Below are 6,353 nucleotides of genomic sequence, written 5' to 3' on the forward strand. Positions count from 1 at the left end.
GATTTGTCTCTGCTGTATGTACTGGCTTTTTGATGTATACCTTCCTAAGCCTGGATAGAGGGGAGGGGCCTTGAACTTTCCACAGGGCAGGGTAACCTGCTCTCTCTTAGGACTAGAGGGGGAGGGGGTAATAGTCAGTGAGGAGCAGGAGGGAAGTGGAGGAGGGGAGGAAGTGGGAATTTTGAATGGTATTATTTATAAAGTAATAAAAAATTAACAGAAAAAAATTGTTAAACAGTTATGATAGGTTAGCAGATAGAGTATCTCTCCAGGATGGCAATCTGCATGCTATCCAGATAATGCCCAAGGATGAGGTGTTATCTTTAAAGGAAAAACTTCAGATCTTGTAATCACATGTGCAGAATGAAGACCAGAGGCTAGGTGCCTCAATGAAATCACTAGAAATATATACAGGCCAGGAGATTCAGGCTTTACAAAAAACAATAGTAAAAAGATTTGAAATGATTGAGGAAATTATTGGAGCTGATGAACAGGGAAGAAGGCACAAGGACAGGATTCAATATCACCAGTAGCTGTCAGAGATGACTTATCCAGGGTTTAAGATTCCTACCTTGTAATCTGCTCTAACAAAGCATTAAGGTCTAAAGACCCAAAAGGATTGAAAGAGGGTAGATGGATACCTGCAGGAATGAAGAATCTAAAAAAAATTAGGCAAGCTGTCATAACTTATGGCTTGCAAATCCACATTTGTTAGGGAGATGATAAAGATATGGGCTTCTAACATTAAGGCAACACCACATGACTGATTTCACTTAGTTTCAGCAGTCCTGGGTGATTGGCCTCAATTGATGTTTAAATGTAATTTCAGGGAAGAGGCTAAAATTTTAAAATAACAGGTAAGAGCAAAAGAACTTGAGACTTCCAGGATCAAATTCTTGGTGAGGGCACTTATGCTGACCCACAGGTTCAAGCTCTTTACAATGAATAAATCTTGTCCCTATACTACAAAGCAGCCTAAAGTGCTTGAAATAGAATTCAAGAACTAGGAAAGCAAATTGAATCATATGCCAGGGTTAAACAGGGCCAGAGAGAACACTTTAGTGACTTTTTACAAAGATTAACTAAGGCTGTACAAATAGGAGTCATAGACCCAGATGCTAGATGAATACTTATTGAATCTCTGGAATCTCTGACTTTTGAAAATACCAACATAGAATGCAAAAAAAAAGATACTTGGGCCTTTAAAGGTTAGATCAGCACCTATGGATGAATGGATCCTACATACAATGAACACTGAGGCATTTGACCATAATACTGAGTCTTGGGAAAGGAGAAGCAATTTCCAAAGGAATGAGGAGACATCAAATGCCAAATGTTTTAATTGTGGTTGAATAGGACATCTGAGAAGGGATTGCAGACAGGAATTCCTAGGAATAATGCCTCCTCTGGGAGTGTCAAGAAGGACTTTGCCTTTGGGTATATGTAGAAGGTGTGGCAAAGGCCAACAGTGGACCAGTGAATACAGATCAGCAAAAGACAGACAAGGCAACCTGATACCATCAGGAAACTCCTCAGGGGGGCTCTCACAGGAAAATTAAAAAATCTAGAGTCTTCTGTAAAAAAAAAAATACTGTTCTAGATGAAGGAATAAACATAGAGGATAAATCAAAAATTTCCATAGGAAATAGGTAATGTATATTCTGGCAGACTTCTATAAATGATCAAAGACCAAAGCTAAGAGTGCATATAAATGGCATTGTAATTATTGGTTTGATAGACACAGGTGCAGATGTGAGTATCATTACTTCAGAACCTTGGCATCCAAATTGGCCTCTTCAAGATGCAGATGCTCAGTTACTAGGAATTGGAACAAAGCACGAGATGTGTTGACTGCATAGGACCAGAAGGTCAGAGAGGGAAACTGAGGCTATATGTGACTATTATTGCAGTAAATTTATGGGATTGTGACCTGCTGCAACAATGGAATACCCAGATTAACATTCCTGCAGTCTCAGGAACTCATAATTTTGGGAAGGATATTATAAGGTACTATACACAAAGGTCACCAGCCATTCAGGCTGTATAAGAACACAAAGCAACTAGCAAACCTTTAGAGGTACCAATAGCCCTACCTTTAAAATGGTTAACTGAAAAACCAATATGGGTTAAAAAGTGGCCTCTAATTAGAGACAAGCTGCAGGCTTTAGAACAACTGGTCAAAGAGCAACTAGATGCTCACCATATTGAAGAGAATCAACCAGACCTTGGAATTCTGTTTTTGTTGTGAAAAAAAATCTGGTAAATGGAGAATGGTGACAGATCTAAGAGCTGCCAATAAAGTAATTCAACCTATGGGCCCTCTACAATCTGGAATTCCTCTGCCTTTTTTATTACCAAAAGGATGGCCTCTTATAGTTATTGATTTAAAAGATTGTTTCTTCACTATATGCTTACAAGAAAAGAACAGAGAAAAAATTTGCCTTCACAGTGCCTACTTAAAATAATTCTCAACCTACTAGGAGATGCCAGTGGACCATCCTTCCACAGGGAATGCTGAATAACCCCACCCTATGCCAGTACTTTCTAAATCAGTCATTGGAAATAAGATATAAAAAAATTCCTAAATCTATAATTTACCTATACACAGATGTCATTTTGCTATCTGATTCAAACATAGATACTTTAGAAGGAACATTTGAAGAAGTAAAGAAAGTTTTGCCAAAATGGGGATTACAAATTGCTCCTGAAAAAATACAGAGAGGAGATTCTTTCAATTACCTAAATTGTAAAATAGGTTTACAGATAATTAGAACGCAAAAGGCACAAATTAGAAAAGACTAGTTATGGAATCTTAATGACTTTCAGAGATTGTTAGGAGACATTTCTGGTCTATGACAGGCTTTTGGGATAACACCTAATCTAATAATTTGTTTAAACAAAACCGTGGATGGTAATAAAGACTTGAATAGTCCCAGAGAATTTACAGCTGAAGCAGAAAAGGAATTGACAGTTGTTGAGGAGAAATTACATAAGGCACATGTGGATAGGGTGAATCCAAATCTTGATTGTATTCTAGCCATACTGTGTTCCAGAATTTCTCCTACAGGAATTTTAATGCAGAGGGATGATATTATCTTAGAATGGATCTTTTACCGCATAACCCATATAACCAAGTAAAAAAAATAAAAATTTATGTGGAAAAGCCTCTGAATTAATTACAAAAGGTAAATTGAGACTTCATCAATTAGCAGGTATAGACCCAGCAGAGATTATAGTGCCTTTCACTACTGATGAAATAAAAAAGTTGTGGGAAGACAATGAACCATGGCGAAGAGCTCATGCTAATTCTTTTGGAGAAGTTAATAGCAATTATCCCAAAAGTGATAGGCTTAACCTTATAAAAAGAACTTCTTGGATTCTTCCCCAAATTGTACATGATGCTCCAATAACTGGAGTCCATACATTTTATACTGATGCAAATAAATCAGGGAAGGCAGGTTACAAAACAGAAGAATTATGTAAGGTAGAACAAAGCCCTTATACTTCTGCCCAAGAGGCAGAATTATATGCTATTCTTAAGGTGCTAAGGGATTTTAAAGAACCTCTTAATATAGTTACTGATTCACAATATTCAGAAAGAGTTGTTTTTCCATAATGAAATTGCTGAATTTATACAAGATGATACAAAATTGACTTCATTATTCATATAGGTTCAAGATATAATCAGGAATAGACTTTGTCCCATATACATTACACACATCCGATCCCATATGGGTCTGCCAGGTCCTCTAGCACAAGGTAATGCAGAAATTGATCCATTACTGATTGGAAGTGTGTTGAAGGCCTCAGAATTACATAAGAAACATCATGTTAATATCAAAGGTTTAAAGAAAGAGTTTTTAATTACATGGCAACAAGTTAAGAAGATTCTAAAGAGATGTCTGACTTGCTCTTTCCATAGCTAAATACTGTTCCCTGTTGGAACTAACTCAAAGGGTACTCAAAGGAATGAAATCTGGAAGATGAATGAGTTCCACTTTGCAGAATTTGGAAAATTAAAATATGTATGCCACACCATTGATACTTAGTCAGGTTTTCAGTGGGCAACTGCTTTAAGCTCAAAAAAGGCTGATTCAGTAATCACACATTTATTAGACGTTATGGCCATCATGGGTATACCTGCACAAATAAAGACAGATAACGGTCCAGCATATGTTTCAAAGAAAATGAAACAGGTCTTTTTTCTTATTACAATATAAAGCATATTACAGGTATACCACGTAATTCTACAGGTCAGGCAATGGTAGAAAGATAAAATTGAACTATAAATGATAAGGTAAACAAACAAAAAGGGATGAAAAATATCCCCAGAAATAGATTACATAAAGCTTTATTAACCTTGAATTTTCTTAACGCTAATGAAAAAGGGACAACAGCAGCAGAGAGACTTTAATAAAAAAAAGTCTTCTAAATTAAATCAACCAGTGTATTTCAAGGATGTATTGACCTCACAATGGAGGCCAGGAGATGTGTTATGTTGGGTTTTGCTCTTGTTTCCACAGGAGAAAAAAAACTACGGATACCATCAAAATTAATAAAGATTAGGTTTAAAAAAGAGAAACCTCTGGAGAAGAGAAATGACAGCTCATCCACAGGGGTGACAATCATGCAGGTGGTAAGAAAATCTCATAACAGTTGGAGTAGGGTTCTGTTCTTGCCTTTACAGGAAAATACACATCTTCAAGATTTCAAGAGACCCTGGATGTTTGGATGCTGACAAAAGGAAAAATAACTATCCAGTAAGAATCATCAAGAAAAAGAAGTATGACTTATGAGGTCAGGTAATTGATACATGTACATTTATACATATATACATATATTTATAAATATAGAGAACTTTGGACAATGGGTCTGTTCTTCTCTACATCCAATCATGTTGTTAAAAGAAAAATTCAGAGTTTCTGTCTCATGTCTAGAGTCGTCTGGTATGGAACAAAAAGAAAAAAGAATTTAGAAAAAAATTACTTTTCTTCATACCTATTTTTGTCTCTATTGCACCTTTCATTGAATATACATTGCTGTATATGTCTATATAAATAATTTTTAAGTTTTCCACAATGAACAATAAATTTTCCTGCAGTAATCTTTGAAGTTTCCAGGAAGAAAATGGGGCCCCACAACAACAACTCCACCTGGTTGATATGACGTCATGATACTGATAGTGCTACTATAACACCTGTTTTGGGTACCAGCTGCTCAAGATGGTTCCAACTGGGTTAGCTGAAATGGTACACTTTTTTTTCAATGTTCTGGCCAGAACTCCAAATAGAAACCTCAGAAAAACCCTATTGAATACTCAGAGATTATTTGCAATTATATCAGACTTAACCATCATTTTACTTTCACAGGATCCCATAGAAAGTACATTGCCCCCATGACAGCTGAAGTAATTCTAAAAGATGATGTCCCCTCTCCTAACAAAGTTTGTCCTCAGAATTAGAGACATCATTTAGAGGTTGATTATAACTGTTATACAGTTGGGGGAATTGGGAAAATTTATGTAGGCTCAGGAAAAAAGGTGGAGGGGAATTGGATGGGATAATAGTTTAGTATGAACTTACTTACACTAATAATAATAGTGAGTAATAGAGTGAATACTTGTGAGCTATTATTTATAAGCAATTTACATTGGTATAGATTCTTATATATTAATACAAACTTAAATTATATTGAATATGCTCCTATTTTGTCTACAATATTTGTATATATAGGCAAAATTAATTTGTCATATTGTATGCATGCGTGCTTCTACCTCTGCTAAAACATTTTTGTATATTGATACAATTTTAGGATATATTTATCATATTGCAATGTACATTTCTACTTCTTATCAAGATACCTATATTTGTTTACATTTTGAGGTCATTGTCCTCATTTGTTGCACAGTTGTTCATTGTATAATATTCTAATATGAAGTTTTAGTCCTTAAGTGATATAGGTATTAAGAATCATAGATCAATAGTCATCTATTTTTGTCATACTTATAGTTAGACTAATAAGGTTCTTTAGATATATAAAGATTGTATTTTGCATAAATAGGTAAGCTTCAACCACTTCAAAGCTATAGAATATGGCATTTAAATAACTTAAGGTTCTGTTGACATAAGACACAATTGCTCCTGGCAGCGTTGATCTACTCCCCAGAGAATGTTGAGTACCAAAGACACTCCAACTGGAGCTTGTTTTCTTCCTGGCAAAACTGGCCTTTGGTCAAGAAACTGTTCATGCATCGACCACTGACAAAATGTGTGATATCTGGACAGAAAAAACAGTATACAAAAAAAAAGACTGTCAAATCTTGCCAAGACAGGGTAAGACAGTTTTGAAATATT

This window comes from Myodes glareolus, chromosome 19 (assembly GCF_982192425.1).
Source record: "Myodes glareolus chromosome 19, mMyoGla1.1, whole genome shotgun sequence".
Taxonomy (NCBI): Eukaryota; Metazoa; Chordata; class Mammalia; order Rodentia; family Cricetidae; genus Myodes; species Myodes glareolus.